The sequence below is a fragment of the Microcaecilia unicolor genome, chromosome 2, assembly GCF_901765095.1.
Source record: "Microcaecilia unicolor chromosome 2, aMicUni1.1, whole genome shotgun sequence".
In the NCBI taxonomy this organism is placed as follows: domain Eukaryota; kingdom Metazoa; phylum Chordata; class Amphibia; order Gymnophiona; family Siphonopidae; genus Microcaecilia; species Microcaecilia unicolor.
Genome location: NC_044032.1, coordinates 391,044,119 through 391,066,908, shown reverse-complemented (window position 1 = coordinate 391,066,908; position 22,790 = coordinate 391,044,119). Strand labels below are relative to the sequence as shown.

The following is a 22,790-nucleotide window of genomic DNA, read 5'->3' as shown; positions in this document are numbered from 1 at the left end:
TTACTGAAAATCTGCTTGTGAGCCTTGGGATCTGCATGTAAATGTGGTGTGCCATGAAAATCTTCATGTTTTACAAGTAACTTTTCCCTAAGGAAATGACCCACTGAGTTATTTCCATAGCTGAGCTATATTAGACTATTTCTCAGCTTTTTAAAATGATATTTGTCACCACTGAGAAACGTGCTGTTGTGTTATCTGTATATTTTTAGGACGGGAAGAGTTTCAAACAGGCTGAGCACTGTTACTCATGAATTCCCTTGATTATTGCCGGGTAGCTTTCTTACCTCAGTGTTCAAAAAGGGGCTGTCTTTGTGATTCAGGAGGGTGTTTGATTTGCATCTCAAGGAAAACATTTTTTTTTTCTTTTCTTTTGTTTCCCTTGTCATTTCCAGATTTTTGCCCCTTTGTTTTGTTTCACTTTAAAAAATGTTTCATTTCGTGAGGAAATGTCATCAATAGTGCACATTGTTTCTCCATTGAAGAATAGTACGCACAATTGACAACACTAGAAAAAAATCCAAAATTTTGGGGTTTTTTTTCTTCTTATCATCACAGAAATGAGACGATACAAAATCTCCTAAGTCGGTGTGAAGAGAATGCACATCACCAGTGTGTGAGCAAGGTCCAGAGTAGACTCTGTGCTCCTTGCTAGAGCTGCAGAATCAGGGATACTGAAGATGGCCAGTATGAATGCGACACGACACACCACAGCAGTGCTACAATGGCTTCAGGTACCCACTGACTAACCTCATCGCTGCTGGTTATGCGTTGGGTCAGTTCCTTGAGATTCTCATCATTCTTTCATCCCGGAAATCATAAGGAAATGTCTCTGTCCACTCAGTCAAAGCTGCAGAATTTTGGGTGCATTTTTCCTTATACGAGCCTGTACAGAAATATGAAAGCAAGTTCTGAAGACATTCATAGACCCAAGGTTGTAGAAAGGTAGTGCTCGACAGCAATTGCAAACATAAAATTACTCGAACAAGAAAAAAGAACCCAGCACTTTAACAAGTAAGAGAGGCTCAAAGTTTCAGCGTGCTGTCCTGACATTGCTGTCTGGATGTCTCAACGCCACCTGAAATTAAATATGACCAAAACCGAGCTTCTCATTTTCCCCCCCAAACCAACCTCCCCGCTCCCCCCGTGTTTCTATTTCTGTTGATGGCTCTCTCATTCTCCCTGTCTCCTCAGCTCGAAACCTTGGGGTCATCTTTGACTTCTCTCTCTTCTCCTTCTCTGCTCATATCCAGCAGATGCCAAGACCTGTCGTTTCTTTCTTACAACATCTGTAAAATCCGCCCCTTTCTTTTTGAGCACTCTACCAAAACCCTCATCCACACCTTGTCACCTCTCGTTTAGACTACGCAATCTGCTTCTTGCTGGCCTCCCACTAGTCCACCTCTCCCCTCTCCAGTCGGTTCCAAAACTCTGATGCCCGTCTCATCTTCCGCCAGGGTTGCTTTACTCATAACTACCCCCTCTCCTCAGCACCCTTCACGGCTCCCTATCCGTTTTCGCATCCTGTTCAAACTTCTTCTACTAACCTATAAATGTACTCACTCTGCTGATCCCCAGTATCCTCTCCACACTCGTCCATCCCTACACCCCTTCCCGTGCACTCCGCTCCATGGATAATCCTTCTTATCTGTTTCCTTCTCCACTACTGCCAACTCCAGACTTCGCGCCTTTTGTCTCGCTGCACCCTATGCCTGGAATAAACTTCCTGAGCCCCTACGTCTTGCCCCATCCTTGGCCACCTTTAAATCTAGACTGAAAGCCCACCTCTTTAACATTGCTTTTGACTCGTAACCACTTGTAACCACTCGCCTCAAGTCACTTAACCCTACATTGCCCATGTAAGCCGCATTGAGCCTGCCATGAGTGGGAAAGTGCGGGGTACAAAATGTAACAAAAATAAAATAAATAAATAAATACCCTCCTCTCTTCCTTTCCGTTCAGATTAACTGATTTGATTTGCTTACTTTATTTATTTTTGTCTATTAGATTGTAAGCTCTTTGAGCAGGGACTGTCTTTCTTCTATGTTTGTGCAGTGCTGCGTATGCTTTGTAGCGCTATAGAAATGCTAAATAGTAGTAGTAGTAGAGGCTCCTGCCCAGTTAAATCACTAATGACCTAAGTGGTGCTATTCAGGGGCATTTGACAATGAAAATATCACCACAGACTGCCCCCTGCTATGTCCGGTTAGTGCCGGGGTGGTTCGTACACGGAACTTGGGCAGAGCATGGGACGTAATCAGTTAGCGGCCATATGCAGACCACTAACCAGTTACGTAAGTGGCTAAAGATGCTGTCCTAACTTTAGCCTCCAAGCTAATTGGGCAACAGTCTGAATGTTGACTGGTGCCCAGTTAACTTCTGGGTTGCAGCATAAGATGCCCCTCCTCCATGATCCGGATCCCTTCCCTTCCACCTTCAATGTGAGAAAGGCTAACCAAGCCCCCCCCCCCCGCCCACCCCCTTGTACCGCGAGATTGGTGTTACAGGTCGTGGTGGCCAATTTGTAAAAGGAACCACAGCAGGCAGGAGTGAGTGGGCATCACAGTTGCCCTTTACATTTCACTAGACCACCAGGACTCTACTAGGTAGGCCTGGGGGGAAGGCTATGGGGGTGGGGCTCAGTTAGGCCTTCATGTCAGGGGTGGGACGAAGGAGGATCAGGATAGTGTGGGAGAAAAAGGGGAATTGGAGGAGCAGAGGGCACCTACATCCCTTATGCAGGTCCCGGTTGATATTCAGCCAGGGCCAGCACACCTATAATTATCACCGGATAGTCAATGCGAACATTTACCCGGCATTGAATATCTGGGGCTAATTCTGCCTGCGGCAGCCAGCATTTAAAAATCATTAACCACTGTGGGCTGATTATTGACTGGAAAGTGTTTTCAAGCCTTTCAAGTAAGCCTTCAACATCATGTAACCATCAAACTGTAGGAAACCATGCATCTCCATAGATAACAATTTTAGCATTTGCCGAACCATATACCTAAGAATGATTCACATAGGCATTCCCAAGAGATGCTACTCTATTAACAATTAACTGCCTAACTGAAGATTGAACACAGTTCAGGGCAACCATCCAGTGGGTTGCCATGAGTCAACACTGACTCAACAGTAATTAACAACAAAGGGAGTCAACAAACCAGTGACTTCAGAATATCCATGAGTTACGACAGTCATGATTTTAGTGTGGAATAAGAAGAAATGATGACACTCTCCAAGAGGAGGTGTCTTGGGAGGAATTTGTTTCAAAAAATGAAGGGATCCTTTCATTGCAGTTAACACATGAAATTAGCATGCTCTTATGTTACTTGTGCAGTTAGCGAAGAAGGGCTTACTGCTTTCTTTAAGAAGAAGAGGACTTAAATGTATCCGTGCTAATTGCTTAATGCTTGGTAAGAAACATTTCGGTGAGGTTACTGTAGAGGATATGCTGGGCCTGCCCCCCCCCCCCCCCAACAATTATCACATATCCTTTTCACTTACTGCATATTAATTTTTCCTGTTAAAGCATTTTAGTAAAAGGGGCCCTAGTTATTGGATATGTTCTGCTATCCTTTCTTCTATATCCTTCCTGAGGTGTGCTGGGGCTTAGAGGGAAAGGGAAATGGGACTTGATATACTGCCTTTCTGAGGTTTTTTGTTTTGCAACTACATTCAAAGCGGTTTACATATATTCAGGTACTTATTTTGTACCTGGGGCAATGGAGGGTTAAGTGACTTGCCCAGAGTCACAAGGAGCTGCAGTGGGAATCGAACTCAGTTTCCCAGGATCAAAGTCCACTACACTAACCACTAGGCTACTCCTCCACCCAGGTACAAGAGAGTGAGTTTCGAGCATCTAAGAGGACCTTGGAAGAGGGGGCCAACTAAATGAGGATCTAGTGGTGCTCAAAAATTGTTCTGTAACAATTCCTGCAGGGGTGATGAAGAGAAAAAAGACAGAAGAGAATATCTGCTGTAAGGAATGAAGTTAATCAAAGAAGGAAGCTGGCCTTGGTTCAGAAATATAAGAACATAAGAATAGCCATACTGGGTTAGACCAATGGTCTATCTAGCCCAGTGTCCGGTTTCCAGCAGTGGCCAATCCAGGTCACAAGTACCTGGCAGAAACTCAAATAGTAGCAACATTCCATGCTACCAATGTCGGGGCAGAAGTGAGATATCCCAGGATCAAGGGTCTAGCCCAGTGGTCTTTATTAATTTTTAAGCTGCAGCCACTTTGGATTCTAATAAGCTGAAAGAGATCCACCAAGTATCTTCCCATGCAGGGCCACGGCACTGCTGACCAGCGTATATCAATGACATCCATCCCCACCAGCTCACCTTCAAACGTCATAGAGGGTATGCTCAAGGTTGTGAATGTTTCCAAATGCATTCTGTTTTGTCTTTCGCCTTGTCCTTCAAGCATGCGGCTCTTCCCCCCACCCACTTCCCCCTTTCTGTCTTGAGCCTGGGTAGCAGAAAAAACACCCAGAAAGACAATGGGGGCCACTCTAGAGGTCTCCAGGGACTGCCATTGGAACCCTGGGTCTTGCAATGAAGAAAACTAGTCTAGCCCACCTTGCAAAATAAAGTGGATTGGGGTCTTACAAAGAAGAGAAAAAGATAAAATAGTGTGGTTCCCATATTAGTTCACTTTAAATAAAAACACAGCGAAACAAAAAGAAGATATGATGATACCTTTTTTAAACTGGATTAATTTAACACATTTTTGGCTACCTTTTAAAGACAATACCTTCTTCGGAGGATCCAGAACCTAGTTCCTTTAGTCTCAAATTTCCAGGACAGAACTGTGCCCATGATAACTGGGACTGGTTTATCTTTTCTGCTGTTGGACACTATGTACCTTGAATTCTTCAGTAAATACATTTTGTACTGAACACTCAAACTTGTGTTTTGCCTGATTGCTCTGTTTTCTGACCTTTGTTCAGGAATTGGTAAAATCAGAGTCAAGATTCTGGAAGGGCGCTTCACCCACCCTAATCCAGTAATGGCCCCAAGGGAATATGGTGCAAGATGACCACAGATATCCCGCCCAGACCCTCAAAAAAGAGCTTCCCAAGCATACACATCATATCTACAATTACAATAGATAGGCGGATCACAAATATGTAAATAAAATAACATAAAGCAAGTAGAAATTAGAAAGACAAGTGAATTCTGCATGATTAATTACTTCTCTTATGTCACCTTGTATGACACCACAAACGGCCTTTAAAAATGAAAGGGACACAAAACTTATATTGAAAAACCTTTTAATGATCAAATTTGATTGGAGGAAGACCCGACACGGGCTGTGTTTCGGTGCTACCACACCTGCCTCAGGGGTCACACCAATGACAGGGAGGCTTATACAGACAAATTCAGAACATCTGTTGAATTTCAAAGTTGTCTATAAATGTATTCCTCCATATATCATGAAATATTGAGCTCACACACCTTAAGGTGTGTCCCTTTCGTTTTTAAAGGCCCTTTGTGCTGTTTTTTTTGCTTGGACTTTGCTTTGTGCTTAGTTTCCTCTCTTTGTTACACCTTGTATGACACAGCATCATTAACTTAATAGCACTCTGTGTCACCACTAGACACAACAGCCTATCACTTGCAGTCTGGTACCTTCTTATATGTTCTCTGCCAAGGAAACGCGATCCATTAACAGATGCTTAATTAGAGAAGCAAACCTTTGATTCTATCTGAGCTGGATCAGAGAAACGCACAGTTTGCAGCTGTCTTACCTTGTCAATCCCGAGTTCATTTAATCTCTTGTGCTGAACACACAAGTGGCAGACCTTCGCCATCAGCTCGTGAGGCTGAATAAAGAGTCGGGAGCTGAGCAGAAAAGTGAAAATGAACGTTCTCTGTGGATGGAAAGAGTAAGAGGTTTGAGACAAGAGGTATACATTGCACTGGATCTAAAGCGTCACTTCTACACACTTCTAATCTCATATTGCCAGATCTTCTCATGTATAATACAGTGTGGTTTGCGCATGCTTGTAGTATTACTAACTGCAAAAATATGGGTTTGATTTATCATTTGGAAAGATTTGCACATATATAATCAGAAAAAATGTTTTTTGACTGGTGATTGTGCGATTACTAACTGCAATTCATTCATTCCTTCATTTACAACAAGATATCAGGCTGCCCTTTAAACTTGAAAGGCCATCAGGGAGCTTTAAGAAACCAAAAAAGCACAGGGAAACAGAAATTACAAAGTCCAGTTAGCAATAGAGGAAAGAAGAGATATCAGGCACAAGGCTTACATGTCATCTCTCATCTTTGAGATCCTGCCCAAAAGAAAGCTATAAGTCAGTAGCTTACTGCCTCTGCTGTGCTCACTCGGTCTGTTTCCTGCTCCTGTGTGCCAGGACCCAGGTTATGTGTTAACTCTGCTCTGCCGCTGGCCATGGGTCGGGTCTATAGTTCCTATGACAGGAAGAAGGACTTGACCTGTGGCTGGTGGCAGAGCAGAGTTAACGTGTTAACATGTGATAACCCGGGTCCCGGCACACAGGAGCAGGAGACCAATCAGCCTGCGCTTATTAAGCCTCTCTCTCCCTGGCACCCCTGTGAGTTTGCCCCAGTGTACCAAAGTGCCACGGCACACAGTTTGGGAAATACTGGCATAGGCACTAACATTTACACATACGTTACATATGTAAATATCTGGAATGCTAGGATATACGTGCATATTTATTTATTGGGATTTATTAACGCCTTTATGAAGAGATTCATCCAAGATGATGTACAGCAGGTACGACTTACCATAAAACTTACAATTTTGTTAACAATTTTCCGGGTCATGATGGAAAATTGTAAGCCACATTGAGTCTGCAAATAGGTGGGAAAATGTGGGATACAAATGCACCAAATAAATAAATAAATAAGGAAATGAACAACAAGAAAGCGTGACTTCAATCAATGAGGTAACATATATTGAGCGAAGACTGAAAAAAAGACAGTGAGGCCACATGTAGCACCTAGTTGAAACTTGGCCCCATATTAAGCTTACGATATTTTGTAGAAGATGAGGACACCACTGGAAGAAACTACAAGGCTTCACCGTGCCATTACTACACCTAAGCACGATTCTGTAAATGCGTTCGCGTCTTGGATAGTGTGCATTTGCAAGGGGAGGGGACCATACACGGGGGGGGGGGGGGGGGATGATGGACGGAACACACATTTACACACATAAGTTAGAAAATACTATAGGCATGAGCAGTTACAGAAGTTCTATGGCTGGGAGAAGTACTCACGCTTAAATGCTACAAGTGTATATATCTGGCTACTAGATATATTCACTTGTAGCTGCACAAAATGATAGTGTATGCTATCATTTTGTAAAGGCAATTAGGCATCTACTTTCTGTTTTACAATAGACTCCTACCAGAAGCACCTGCAAGTGCTTGAGTGATCCTTAATTATGACTTAACGTGGCTTTTTCAGTCACCTGGAGTGAGTATTTGATCGTCTCCAGTAAAGCAAATACAACAGCAAGAACTACTGACTGACAAGACAGAGAGGCAGTCCTAAAGGCGAAGAAAAGCGAAGAAACAAATGGTAAGTTGTAGCTTCTTGTACCAGAGATAGTGAGTGGTCAACTCATTCTGGCATGAGCTGAACCATTGACAAACTCTCTTAATACTGATATGGATGGACATTCATTTGCAACGATATGGGAAATGTCAACAATGCGTCCATGTTGTTGTATGTTATTATCAAACCAAAATGAGGAGGAAAAAAACATTAAAAAATCAGGTCTTATCAATTACTGATAATAGTGTTCACTCTTTAGAGACAGTGTGCACTGTTTGCAAAGAGGGTGTCCATTGCGCATGTGTGAACTACTACATATGTGCACGTGGAGGGGCATAATCAAACGCGAACGCCTATCTCCATGGGTGTCTATTTCCGAAAACGGGTACGTGAAGAGGAGGAACAGACCGTATTTTCAAAAAAAAATGGACGTCTTTTTTTTGTGTCGAAAATACGGTTTGTGCGGACCAAATGCCATGGATTTGTTCGTTTCTGAGCTGGGCATTTTGTTTTTTTAGCGATAATGGAAACTAAAACTGGCCAGCTCAAAAACGTCCCAATCCGAGCCATTTGGTCGTGGGAGGGGCCAGGATTCGTAGTACACTGGCCCCCCTGACATGCCAGGACACCAACTGGGCACCCTAGAGGTCAGTGCGGTGGACTTCAGAAACAGCTCCCACATGCATAGCTCCCTTACCACTGGTGCTGAGCCCCCTAACCTCCTCCCCCAAAACCCACTACTCACAAATGTACAACACTACCATAGCTCTTAGGGGTGAAGGGGGCACCTACATGTGGATACAGTGGGTTTTGGAGGTCTCCCAATTACCAGCACAAGTGTTACAGGTAGGGGGGATGGGCCTGGGTCCGCCTGCCTGAAGTGCACTGCAGTACCCACTAAAAGTGCTCCAGGCCTCTAGGACTTGTTGCTGCTGTAGAACCTTGGCACACCAGTTGACACCTGAAGACTAATGTCTCCGAAAACATCCTTTATTGAAATAAGCACATTTACTCCCAGTTAACTGCAGATCAGAGGTTGTGCCCCACTGGCAAAGAGTCTCCCTGGTACTGAGATTAGCAGTAGGTCAGAGCTGGCAGAATGCTATACAATGCCCACTTTCAGTAACTTGGCTAACACGTGAAAGGGAGCTAAAACTGGCTTACAAAAGTGGCCACTACCTCATAGACTACCGGAAACAAAACAGGGCACACTCTGACCCAGTAAGCAGAGGGAAAAGCACCATGGGAGTAGAGTCTACCAACTACCAACATCGTGAGCATTTAACACAAGCTAGTGGAATCACGGAGCCCAATACCCTACACCCACCACAATGCATTGCTGATGTGACTCTGCAGTGCGCATAACAGAAAAGGTATCACACTCACCCGAGAGCCACATCAGAACCATGGAAAGGCTGTCAGAGGATAGAACACATTCTGCTGTCATGGAGGTGGGTACGGCATTTGAGGCTGGCATACAGGCTGGGAAAAAAAGTTTGTAAAGTGGGTTTTTTTTGTGGGAGGGGGTTAGTGACCACTGGGGGAGTCAGGGGAGGTGATCCCCGATTCCCTCCGGTGGTCATCTGGTTAGTTGGGGCACTTTTTTGGGACTTGGACCTGAAAAAAAGGGTCCAAATAAAGCGGACCAAATTTTCGTCAAAAACGCCCTTCTTGTTTTGATTATCAGCTAAAGACACCCATCTCTCCTCGGCCGATAACCACGCCCCAGTCCCACCTTCACCACGCCTCCAACACGCCCCCGTCCACTTGGTTCATTCCTGCGACAGAGTGCAGTTGAGGACGACCAAAATCGGCTTTCGATTACACCGATTTGTTTGCCCATGGGAGAAAGAAGCCCATCTCCCGATTTGGGTCGAAATATGGGCGTCTTTCTCTTTCGAAAATAAGCTGGATAGTGTACCCTCTTTGCTCCCGTGATGGAAAAATGACCAACAGAAATTAGCAAAACAAACATCCTCAGAAACGACATAGAAATGAGGTGAAACAAAAATTTTCTGGCTGCCCATCCCTAGTATCAATGAGGTTTCCCTGGCTTTTCACTTACAGATTCCCTTTCAGCATGGGTGCACTTACATCAGGATAGTAGTCTACGCTGGGTACTAAGTGCTGGATGAGGGCTTCCAGGGAGCCTGATAGAAGGTTGTTCTCATAGTAATAAAGACCTTCAGAGCTGTCCTCTTTCGACTGATACAAGTTCCCGTTATACCCACTGCTGTCAAACATGGCTGGAAAGGTCGGTGTCTGTGGCATTGTTTCCTGGTGAAAAACATACCAACAAAACAAACCATATAGGTATCAGTGAAACCGAAAATCACATACATGTGTTTTATCCCATATTTTACAGTATGATAAAGCCTAGTGGTTAGTGCAGCAGACCTTGGTCCTGAGGAACTGGGTTTGGTTCCCACTTCAGCTCCTTGTGACGCTGGGCAACTCACTTAACCCTCCATTGCCCCAGGTACAAACAAGTTGCAAAAAAAAAACCTTTCCCAAGCAGGAATGTTTCTTACCAAATATTTGAACTTTATAATGTCCCTTGTTTTACCGGAAATAAGTTACACATTATCCCTTACATTCGTTATAGTGCGACTTAAGTTGTGTGTGCAAATGTGGTCGTATTCTGGATTTGCAACTTAATTAGTAAACAAGCCAATCAGTGCCAATAATTGCCAATTAACAAGCAATTATTGACACTAATTGGCTTTAATTAGAATTTACACACAGAACGGTCTAAGTGTATTCTGTAATGTGATGCATGTAAATTCTAAGTCACACAGTTTAAAAGGGGGCGTGGAATGGGCAGTTCATGGGTGTTTCTAAAATCTATGTGCTTTGTTATAGAATACACCCGGTCCATGCCTAATTTAGGCATCGGCATTTAAACCACGTTTTACTTGGCGTAACTGCCTGCATCTAAATTTAGTCTTTCGGACGGGCACTCAGCATATTCTGTAAACCGCATGGAAATGTAGACATACTTTATAAATACACCTAAGCATATTGGGTTTTTTACATAGTAAATGACGGCAGATAAAGACCTGTATGGTCCATCCAGTCTGCCCAACCAGATAAACTCATTTTAAATGGTATGTGATACTTTATATGTATACCCGAGTTTGATTTGTCCTTGCCTTTCTCGGTAATGCAAATAGTTGCCAACTGGCACCAATAATTGATTGTTATTGACAATTATTGACGATAATTGGCTCATTATTTAATTAAATTGCATGCGCAGATTGGCCAAAATTTGTGTGCACAATTTTAAACGCTGCCAGTTATATAATTGGGGGGTTAATTGATGACTTTATATGTCCAAAATTATCCATTCCAATGGACTGGGTTTAAAAAAAAAACACCACCACCACTTATGCGATCGACCCCTGCCACAAACCATATGGTGCATTTGAACATCGACTCATACATTTCCCAGTGTAACAGGAGGAGGTGTGACGCAGCATCTGTGGCTCCTCGTGGAGGTCGGCAATAAAGCTGGTGCATGACTGTGCATCTCTGAGGGGGAGAGAATGAATTTCTGTCCCCAAGTCTTGCCGACTGTCTTCATGTGGTGTCCCCGTTATATGAAGAAAGAAGAAGGATACGTACTGGTCTCACATGGCCCAGGATAAAAAAAGAGCCACCCTTACCTTAAGCACTAACACTGCAGATAATAATGGTAGTGATAGTGCAGAACCTTCAAGAGAAGATAACTTCCCTGGTGCAGGTGAACGTGTTCATAGACTCTCGGAAGCGAGAGATAAACCAGAGAAACTAATGAAACAGAGGTCTAAAGATAAGAGGGGAGTAAAGTATTGCTTCTGAAGAGAGAGACTTCATATATCCTGACTTACGAGTGAGGTTCATTACTTTATTTAATCATCTCTCTGACCTCATGTGCAACTTTCTTTAAATTAGTCCCCTTAATTTCTAGCTCCTCTTACTCTCTTACCCTATCTATATGTTCCATCTTTGCTTATACCCTATGCTGTCTATTAAAATGCTCTATTACGTATTGAGTTGACATTATAAATAGTATACCATGCTATAATTTGTATTATTTGAATATTTTTAGTGTTGTAATTGTCTATTGCTCATGTTTGATTTATTCTTACTGTACACCACCTTGAGTGAATTCCTTCAAAAAGGCAATAAATAAATCCTAATAAATAAATAAATTTACTGTCATGGTATGTGCAAAACTGACTCATCTGGAGACATTTCCCCTGAGAAGATGAGAGGCAGGACCCCTTGTCTCCTCTCCTTTATTCCCTGTGAGGCCACATCTCCCATGTGTGATGTCTATCTAACACCGCCCAGACAGCACCAATCAACCTGCCAGCTTAAATTTAAGTCTGTGGGCACCATGCCAGAGAATGTGCTGAGTGCAACTCCTCCTGCCTCCTCTCCTCTCTCAGGCCTATCCTGCGTCCTCTCATCCTTGGCAGGCCCGGCTTGCTACCACTAACTCTGACATTCAAGACTCAAACCATTTGCCTCCCTAAAAAGCAGCAAATGTTCTGCTAGCACCAGATATTAAGAGGCAATGAAATGTCTAACTACTACTCCCTACCCTACCTGCGAATCAGAAGAAGACAGTAGAAAAAAAAAATTTGAAACGTGCTGGCCATAACAGGCATTGGAAGATTGGCTTGTACAATTAAAGGAACAGTGTCCCTTTTTTGAAGGCTCTTGGTGCTTTTTGTTGTATTTTGGACTTTGTTTTGTACTTTGGACCCTCTCTGTGTTGTTTTGCATAACAAGCATGTGCCTGAGTAAACCTGCAGTAACCCCCCCCAGTCTTAATTGTGAGGCCAGATGCTGCCTCTCTTCCCCCCATGTGCCTGGAGATTATTCAGAAAGGAGGTTTTTTTTTCTGCAAAGCCAACAGAGTGTCTGTAAATATCAGCCGGCAGAGGCACCTGATCTCCTGAACAAGCCAAATGACAGCCTGCAGATAAGTAGCATCTCTCCATCTGTGCATTTCACAGTTGGTCACAAAGCACTTTTGAGAGAAAGCTCAGTGGAGAGACTATTAAGTTATTAGCTAGATTCCTGGGGACATAATGCAGTGGTCAAAGCCTGCTGCTGTCAGCAGCGTGTCCAGACAATGAAGGCATTCAAGAACCAAGGTTTCAGCAAGCAAACAATAAGAGAAAGCAAAATTCTAGCACTCAGGCCTTTGGACCCATGTTAATCCATCTTTCACACTGCCAGGAGACATTTGCATGAAAATGAGGGAGGGATCCAGGTCTTAAAAGTCACATTAAACTGTGCCTGCATCTGTTCCACCCTAAGGTTTCCTTGCTTCTGTTCAGAAGGTAGGATGAGAATAAAGCCCTGCGCGTGTCCCAGGAAAGCCAGGATGTCAGAAGAGCGGGACTGCATCAGTCTGAGCATTTATCAAAATGAAATGCAATAGGGATCAAAACAAAACTCAAGCGGAGTTTCCAATGGCTTCAATCATACAATATGCATTTGAGTCTCACGGAATGAAGGGCTAGATTCTATATATCGCGCCTTGATTTCTGCACGGAAATCAAAGTGTCTTCTATAAAGTACACATTAATTTAGGCGTAAGTTCTAGAATACGCTGAGTGCTGTTCCGCGTGACTAAATGTAGTCATGGTCAATTACGACAACTAAAACCTGATGTAAATCCCAACATGTAGATTAGGCGCGGAGCGGATGTATTCTATAACAATGTGCATAGATTTTTAAAACGCCCATGACCCACCCATTCCACTCCCCAAACCACGCCTACTTTTCAACTCTGTGACTTTGAATTTATTTGCACCACGTTACAGAATATGCTTAGCGAGTTGTGCGCATAACTCAATGCCAATTAGTGCTGATAATTGCTTAACATCCAATTAACTGTGCTGATTAGTTAGTTAAGGAATTAAGTTATGCGTATTGTTATTGCTATAGAATACGCTTTGATTTCTGCGTGGAAATGAAGGCGCCATATATAGAATCCCAGGGAAAGTGGCCAATGCTGAAAGGGAGGCAGGATTCATTTAGGCATTGTGATCCTACTGGAAGACAGCAATTCAAAGAATTACTCATTGCCAGGTCTATCCGACTAGCAGTTCAGATTTCATTTTATGTAATAATCCTGGTTCTATTTCTTCTGTCAAGCCTGACGTCTTCAAATCACATCCACCATGGATCTGTCTCTGGTCCTCTCTGAATTCACCTATAACATCAACAACCTCTAATGCCCTCCTGCTTCCTGAGTAGTTTTATATTATCTCAGGCACACGGCATGTGAGGGTTAAAAGCCAGAACACAATATTTTCTTGTACTTTCCCCACAATCAAGATTATTGATTAAAAAAATGAAAGGAGGGCTATGGGAGGTGGGGTGTGCTGGAGACCAGAAAGGCTTTTGCCTGCATCTGTGCCCATGTACAATCCCTGTGGCTGTTCAGCTGATTTCTCCAGGACAGACAGCAAATGCTCTGTTCATGTCTGTCTCACTGTGGTACCCAGCTGCGTGGGGTGATGGACACACAGTACAGTTTTTCAATGGAAGAGCATTAGATACATTGTGAAGTTAGAAGGACAAGGAAAAACACACACCACAAGACTAGGAGCAGGGCCGGGTAAACACTATATTGGGTCTTACACAAACATTCATATATGAGTCCATGCAGCTCAATGTATTTTTTTTTTAATGAAACTCCCAGTCACATTCACTCTTACTTCAAACAGAGAGGCCTAGTGATTAGAGGTGTGAGTTGAGATTTGGGGAACCCACAATTACATGGAAATACTTTCAAAACAAATAGGAGGAAATATTTTTCCACTCAAAGAATAGTTAAGCTCTGGAACTCGTTCCCAGAGGATGTGGTAACAGCAGTTAGCATATCTGAGTTAAAAAAAATATTTGGACAAGTTCCAGGAGGAAAAGTCCTTAGTCTTATTGAGATGGACATGGGGGAAGCCACTGCTTGCCCGGGGGTTGGTAGTATGGAATGTTGCTAGTATTTGGGTTTCTGCCAGGTAGTTGTGTCCTGGATTGGCCACTGTTGGAAAAAGGACACTGGACTAGATGGACCACTGGTCTGACCCAGTACAGCTATTCCTATGTTCTTAAGCTGGGCAACTGAATTTCACCCAAGGGTGTACAGAGATTTGCAGGTGATATATGCGAATCATCAGCTCAGGAAGTTCTAAGTCTCAAAAAGTTTTAACAAATGAAAGAAGCAAAAGAAAATATTTACAGCCCGATATTAAGAAGCACATCTGAAAAGACACACCTGCTGTCCGAATCTATCTGGATACTAAAGGGGTGGAGCACTGTCAGTCCTGGGAATATTCCGGATAGTGGCAATATTCAGTCCTGCTATCTGGATAACTATACAGATAACTTAGGGCAGCCAAAATGTTATTTGGATAGAGCAGCAGGAATAAATATCACTGTTGGCCGGATACTGCTAGTTCTCACTGCACTGTCTAGATTATGTTTAAATGCCAGAGCCAGCATTTAGAAGAAAACCACCCTTTTACTAAGCTGCACTAAAGAGTGACAGTGCTATCACTAGTGCAGGACTTTCCCATATGCTGGCTGTAAATAAGTACATATAAGTACTACTACTTATCATTTCTAAAGCGCTACTAGACGTACGCAGCACTGTACACTTGAACATAAAGAGACAGTCCCTGCTCGACAGAGCTTACAATCTAATTAGGACAGACAAACAGTACAAACAAGAGATAAGGGAATATTAAAGTGAGGATGATAAACTAAGGGTTCTGAACAAGTGAATAAGGGTTAGGAGTTAAAAGCAGCATCAAAAAGGTGGGCTTTTAGCTTAGATTTGAAGACGGTCAGAGATGGTGCTTGACATACCGGCTCAGGAAGTCTATTCCAGGCATATGGTGCAGCAAGATAAAAGGAATGGAGTCTGGAGTTAGCAGTGGAAGAGAAGGGTGCAGATAAGAGAGATTTACCCAGTGAACGGAGTTCCCTGGGAGGAATGTAGGGAGAGATGAGAGTGGAAAGATACTGAGGAGCTGCAGAGTGAATGCACTTATCGGTCAATAAGAGGAGTTTGAACTGTATGCGGAAACAGATAGGAAGCCAGTGAAGTGACTTGAGCAGAGGGCTAATATGAGCATAACGACACTGGCGGAATATTAGTTGTGCAGCAGAATTTTGAACAGATTTAAGAGGAGAGAGTTGGCTAAGTGGGAGACCTGTGAGAAGCAAGTTGCAATAGTCTAAGCGAGTGGTGATAAGTACATAAGTAATGCCACACTGGGAAAAGACCAAGGGTCCATCGAGCCCAGCATCCTGTCCACGACAGCGGCCAAGGGCACCTGGCAAGCTTCCCAAACGTACAAACATTCTATACGTTATTCCTGGAATTGTGGATTTTCCCAAGTTCATTTAGTAGTGGTTTATGGACTTGTCCTTTAGGAAACCATCTAACCCCTTTTTAAACTCTGCCACGCTAACCACCTTCACCACATTTCCCATTTTCTCTATTAATGCTTATCCCCTAGTCTTTTCTTCACCATCTTCCCTACACCATACCCCTCCCATTCCTTCTCCTTTTGCTTATCCTATCTTTTTGCACCTTTCCATGTTCATCTCACTTATTCTTAAGGCCTCTCTATAACTATGTTTACTACAGTTAGTAATATTCTCCTTATATAACTTTGTAATCATATTTACTTTGTAAGCCGCATTGAACCTGCCCTGTGTGGGAAAGCACGGGATACAAATGTATTAAATAAATAAATAAATAATGGCTATGTGCTAATTTCCCCTTTAGCATATGAGCCCTTACCTTATTTTCTAGGCAGTAAGGGCTTCTGCACTAACCACAGGCTAATTGGTTAGCACATGCCATTGTAACTGCACTAACCAATTAGTGCTGGGCATGCCTACTGTCTGCCTCCAGCGCTAAAAAATATTTTCTATTTTTTTTCAGCATATGGGTAGTGAGTGTCAAAGACAGAACTAGCACAGCATGCCTGAGCATGCACCAAGGTAGTTTTTTTGACCTGTGGTAAGCCCAAGTTAGGGCTTACTGCAGTTTTGTAAAAGGGCCCCTGAATATGATGTTGAGATATTGACCTGTTAGAGCTTAAATGTCCAGTCTGAAAGTGGAAGAAACTGGACAATTATATGTCAACATCAAACTCGCGTTAGCTTTTGAGTTTTACTGTTCTGCTACCAGTATCTCTGCCCACCTTGCCTGTGATTGCGTTATTTTCTTGAGTTTTATTGTTTGATAACAATAAAAAAAAGATCTGAACTTAAATATTGACCTGTTAGCTTTCTTTATTGCCTCTGAAGGGATGTAGACAGAATGGAAACAGTATGAGGACACTTTTGAAAAGAATTTGCCCCGGTAACTTCAATCAGCTAGGTAAATTTCCCAGGCTGAAAGATTCCCTCCACTTAATATGCGCACGGGAACATTTGTACCAGTGGACTTCATTTCAGTCCAGGTTTTCAAAGGGAAACTCTTTATATGATACTGCCCCCCCCCCACCCCCAAATGCTGGTACCCTCTGCCAAGCTTATTCTGCTTACCATTTTGTGCCAGCCCTGGGCCCTCCATTAGCACTGAGCTGTACCTTGGTGGTAAACCTTAAGGAATATCATTTGGAATGAAAACACAGGAGGCAGCTAAAGGGAGACGTTATCAATGTGGGTTGTTGTTAAGACAGGTTATTTTACCACCAGATGTGCTATTTTGGAACAGGGCCTCATTTTATGCAATGAGACCATGTGCTAAAACAGCACAATTTGTGGTAAATAAGCTATCTTAACAGTAGCCCATGCTGATAATGTCTCCCCTAAGTGTGCTTACAGAGAAGGGGATGCTTCCTGACCTGAGAAAAAAGGTCCTGGCCTTCAGTAGTTAGTAAAAAAAATCTATTAAATTAGTCCAATAAGAAAGGTATCATCTTATTTTCTTCTTTAAATCTTATTTCTATTTATTACTTAAAGGGAGTGACCTTTTTAAAGACCTGGGGCCCAGATTTAAAGGATAAAGGCATAAAATAATATAAACATTAGCAAACAATACTTTTTTCCTGCTCAAGGTTTTAACATCCTGCAGCTGTTTGGAAAGGAAAACATTTCATACGCACCTGCTTATAATGATACATACGAGAAACTGTGTGTGTGTGTGTGTGTGTGTGTGTGTGTGTGTAGAGATCTCTAAAGTGCTGCTCTGCTCAAATGGCAGAGACCTCTAGTGGATATACAAGATTATGTTGTGACCATTTTATGCCAACAGGGGCCAGCACTGGGCACCAGTGAGTAATGGTGGGAGGAGACCTTACTTGGAGGGAATTTGAACTGATATAAATACTTAGCTCAATGGTTGGCAGATCTAGAAGCAACTGTATAGCTCTGCAACGGGACACAGGCAGCGTAGGCCTGCACTCTACAGAAGAGCTGCTATTCTGGCCATCCCAACCAGAACCCCACTGTCTGAAAGAGAAGAACAGCTGCAGAAGAAAGAAGGATGTTGAAGGCAACTAGAAGGAGAAAGGAACTGCTGGTCTCAGAAAGAAGAGGATACAAGAGAGGGCCCTGAGAGCTGATAAATGGAGTCTCTTGCTCTAGAAGGGATTTGGAGGTTTAGGAGGAAGAAGGGTGATTCCATGGAAACATGGGGAAGTGAAGGCTCCTGTATATTTTCCTTACTCTGCTGGTTTGTGAATATTTTTGCCTTGTATTTGCCACTCCGCTTAATTTTAAGTTAAGTCCTGGTTCAGAAAACACCCAGGCCTGGACTTAATTTTTATGGATGTGTGGGGAGAAGAGAGAATGGATCTTGCTGCCAAGGGCCTCCCAGTTTAGATGATCCCATCCTAGGGCCCACAACTCTTGGAGAGCTAAACCCACCAGTTACAGTGTTACCTCCCTGGGGTTGTACCCCAGGTTGCAGAACAGGAGAAAATAGTTGCTGCAGGGGGTCCTCAAGCCAATAGAGGTTACAAGTGTGCCAAATGCTTTTACCACATTCTCTGGCAATGAATTCCAGAGTTTAATTACCTGTTCAGTGAAGAAATATGTTCTCCGATTCATTTTAAATTTACTACTTAGTAGCTTCTTTGGGTGCCCTCTAGTCCTAGTATTTTTGGAAAAAGTAAACAAGTGATTCACGATTACCCGTTCCACTCCACTCAGTATTTTCTAGACCTCTATCATATCTCCCCTCAGCCGCCTTTTCTGCAAGCTGAAGAGCCCTAGCCGCTTTAGCCTTTCCTCATAGGGAAGTTGTCCCATCCCATCATTTTCGTCACCCTTCTCTGTACCTTTTCTAATTCCACTATATCGTTTTTTGAGATGCGGTGACCAGAACTGCACACAGTATTTGAGGTGCGGTCGTACCATGGAGCGATACAAAGGCATTATAACGTTCTCAGTTTTGTTTTCCATTCCTTTCCTAATAATTCCTAACATTCTAGTTGCTTTCTTAGCCGCCACTGCACATTGAGCAGAGGATTTCAACGTATCATCAACTAAGACTAGAAGTGAGAATGTATTAGCCTTCTTTTAACTGCCTTGAAATTTTGACTGTCTACTAGATTCCCATATTTCATGGACATCCCTAAAGGGAGAGGAGACAGCGTAAGATTAGAGATAACTCTTACCAATGCACATACAAGAAAACACTCAGATGAATAAAGAAAGACAGAGATAATGATTGCTAAAATAATAAACCTTTGCCTGAGGACAAGAAAAAGTGTAATTAGAAATACAGGTAACCTTTAGATTGTAGCTTATATTTTTCGTAAGGTGCCTCCAGGCACAAATCAGTAACTTCCCTTTGGATGCAAAGACTGATGTAGGCAGACTAACCAGCAGCAAATAATTATGTGATCTAACAGTGAAAAGGCACACAGACAACAAACCTCCCTTCTCTCCTACACCTCCAGGGTACAGGGCAGGCAAGCTGTCCAACTAAGCCATCTTTAAACTGACAGTGACCAAAACAGAAGCTTTCTTATGTATAGTTAGCATCTGCCAAAGAAGTCCAGCTGCTTGCTCTGTCTCAGGGGGTGCAAAGAAAGCTCTAATTTCCAAATTGTTCAAAGTGCACAAATATGTACTGCAGAAATGTGAGACAAGATGAAACAAACAGATCTGTGGATTTATTGTCATTCCAATCAGCAGCAGGGCAAATCACTTTTGTTAAAGTATCAGCTTGTCTAAAGTTTTGTTTCTCATCCTTCTCAGGGATGTGCATAGGGAAAATTATTTGTTTTCAGTTTGTTTGGCCTTTTTCTCAAATTCTGAGGCTTTCTTCATTTCATTTCACGCATTCGTGCTCATAAAATGTTTTTTTAACACATACTGAATCTTTTTATGCTCACTTGTAGGTTAATGGATTCTGCATGCATCACATTTTTTAAGGAATGTTAATGAACCAAAGGCTCATGACCAAAACCACATTTCTAATTCCTCTCATTACCTCTGGTTGTTTCTGGGATATCAGAATACTCAGGGTGGAGAGGTGTAATAATTTAACAGAGGTGGGTTTTGTGCTGCATTAGCCTCTCCTCTGTATTAGTCCAAATGATCTTCTCCCATGCTCCACACCACACACAAGCACTACACAACAATGTTTTGGGATATCTGGGGAGTTTCATATTGCATCCATCTGTACCCTCCAAAAAATGCAAATAAACACCACTTACGGGCATTGAATCACCTTTGCTAGGCATACAAAATTTGACTTGGTCAATACCAGTAGAAACCAGCAGAGAAATTTAAGTCTTTTTTCTCTAAGAGGAGATGTAGGTGTTAACCTGCTTGTCAATGACCAGAATGCTCTCTAGGCTGTCACAGCCATGAGGTGGCTGTGCTGGATCTGACTTCTTGGTGAATTTATGAGCATGCAGGCTCTTTGTTGCCTTGAAATAGTCCATGCTGACACTTTCCATGTTTTACCTATGCTAAATCCTGCATGCCAGTTCTCTTACTGCTGCAATTTTAAAACACACTGCAATTCCAAACCATGGTTAGATAAGATTGATAGATTATTTTTTTTTTTTAGTGGGGGTGGGAGGGAGTGGTACATAAAGTTGGAAAGTCATTAAAATTCCATCTAATCATTCAGATTTCAAGTTCAAGGATTACTGACAGTGTCCAATCCTTCCAGCTCTTGGAAGCTAAGAAGAGTGAGGGCTAGTTTAGCATCTGAATAAGAAACTAACCAGGAAGACCCAGAAGCTATGACTGCAAAAAGCAATGGCATACCGCTCTAGTAAACTGCCAAAAATGCAGGGCTTTTTTTGAGGGGGGTACTTAGGGGTACTGAGTACCGGCACCTTTGCCATTGTCTGCTAAAATTGACCCATGGAACCCAAGTTTTAATGAAAGAGCTCAGGCTCTACACACCAATTCTGTCTTGTCATAGATTCTATGACTGGTTGCAGGTGGCCTGGCTATTATGGGGTGGGTCCCTCCGTGATTACCCCACTCCTGAAGGGTGGCCTAGCATTTGAGTACCGGCACCTTTTTTGCTAGAAAAACAACACTGCAAAAATGTCACGGCTAGATAGTAGGCTCACACCACTTAAATCTAAGAATAAAGAGATGAGGTACTCACTGCTAGGGGTGTGCAATATATTGAGTTTCCCATGTCATTTACAGGCTTCTTTCTCCTCCATTTCATGGGCAATCTCAATATTTGCACTATTGCACAATAAGGTAACTATTGATACATAGGGACCCTTTTACTAAAGCTTAGCTCACACTAATAGACATTAACATGCTAAATGCTGTATGTCCTATGGGCCACGTGCCACTTAGAGCACACTAATGCCTGTTAGCACGCGCTAAGCTTTAGTAAAAGGGTCCCACAGTGTGTAATTGTGAACAATAATGCACTCTATTTGAGCAATAATGCACTACTGACCAGGGGCGTAGCCAGACTTCGGCGGGAGGGGGGTCCAGAGCCTGAGGTGAGGGGGCACATTTTAGCCCCCCCCCCGGCGCCGCCAACCCCCACCCCTGCCATTTTTAACCCCCTCCCCCCATTTTTGACCTCCCCGCTGCCACCAACACCTTTGACTCCTTCCCAGCGCCAACCCTTTCGATCCCCTCTTCCTGCCACCGCCAACCCTCCTCCACTGCCGGGTACCTTTGCTGGCGGAGATCCCCAACCCCCGCCAGCTGAAGTCCTCTTCTCCGGCGCGGCCACGTTGCTGATCTGCAAGGGCAGGCTTCTGTTTCTGTGAGTGTGACGTCCTGAAACAGAAGCCTGCCCTTGCAGATCAGAAATGTGGCCACGCCGAAAAACTTCAGCTGGTTGGGGACCCCCGTCAGCAAAGGTACCCGACGATGGCAGGGGAGGGGGGGGGTCGAAGGGGTTGGTGGCCGGGGGGGGGGGGGGGGCCAGGGCTACGCCCCTGGTACAGACCATACAGGAAAAAAGCTACATTTAGGATTTTTCACTCTCATTTTAGCTTGAAAACAACAGGCAGTTAATATTTTTCATGCAGGTTCAACTGAATGCACATCCCTACTCACCATTACCACTAAATGCTGAGCATCACAGCTATAGAACAGAAGAAATCAGAGTTCCACTGCTCTGAGTAACGTGCAAGAGCTACAGGAAAATCAAAGCTTTAGGCAGGTACATATATGACAGTATATGCATGTAAATTGCTGCTTATAAAATTACTCTCCCCTCTCCACCCCTCGCATAAAAGTAACAGTAACAAGAATAAGTATACTTTTATATCACTCAGGTATAGGCCTGGTCTTGGCGGATCTCGGACAAAGAACACAAGAACATAAGCATTGCCATACTGGGATAGACTGAAGGTCCATGAAGCCCAGTATCCTGTTTCCAACAGTGGCCATCTGGGTCACAAATACCTGGTAAGATCCCCAGAGAGTAAAACAGATTTTATGCTGCTTATCCTATAAATAATGTAACAGCAATTGTACATGCAATTGTCTTTATAAAATATTAATGTACGTCCACATTTACACATCTAACTTTAGGCACGAGCACTTGTGACACGTCAAAGACTGGTGTAAATGCTCACTCTTAACCGTGGGCAGTTAGATGCATAACTGCTAGTATTCTAGAACCCGTTTCACAAGGATAAAAAGCTCTTGGCTCGCCTTGCCTCTTTACTGGTCCGTATAGACTTCTAATACTTTTAACTTTGTACGTTTATAAATATTTGCATTTTACATAAAAGCCAGGTAGATGGTCCCTTAGT

The 22,790-nt window shown here is 43.1% G+C and overlaps 1 long non-coding RNA gene across 1 annotated transcript; it reads right to left on the bottom strand.

Annotated features, from left to right (window-relative positions):
* Positions 1 to 849: 849 nt before the first annotated feature.
* Positions 850 to 9,700, bottom strand: LOC115462496. Its single transcript, XR_003940875.1, has 3 exons — positions 9,652 to 9,700; positions 5,754 to 5,876; positions 850 to 883 (listed from the first exon to the last, which is right to left on the bottom strand). It is a non-coding gene; the product is annotated as an uncharacterized LOC115462496 (long non-coding RNA).
* Positions 9,701 to 22,790: the final 13,090 nt, after the last annotated feature.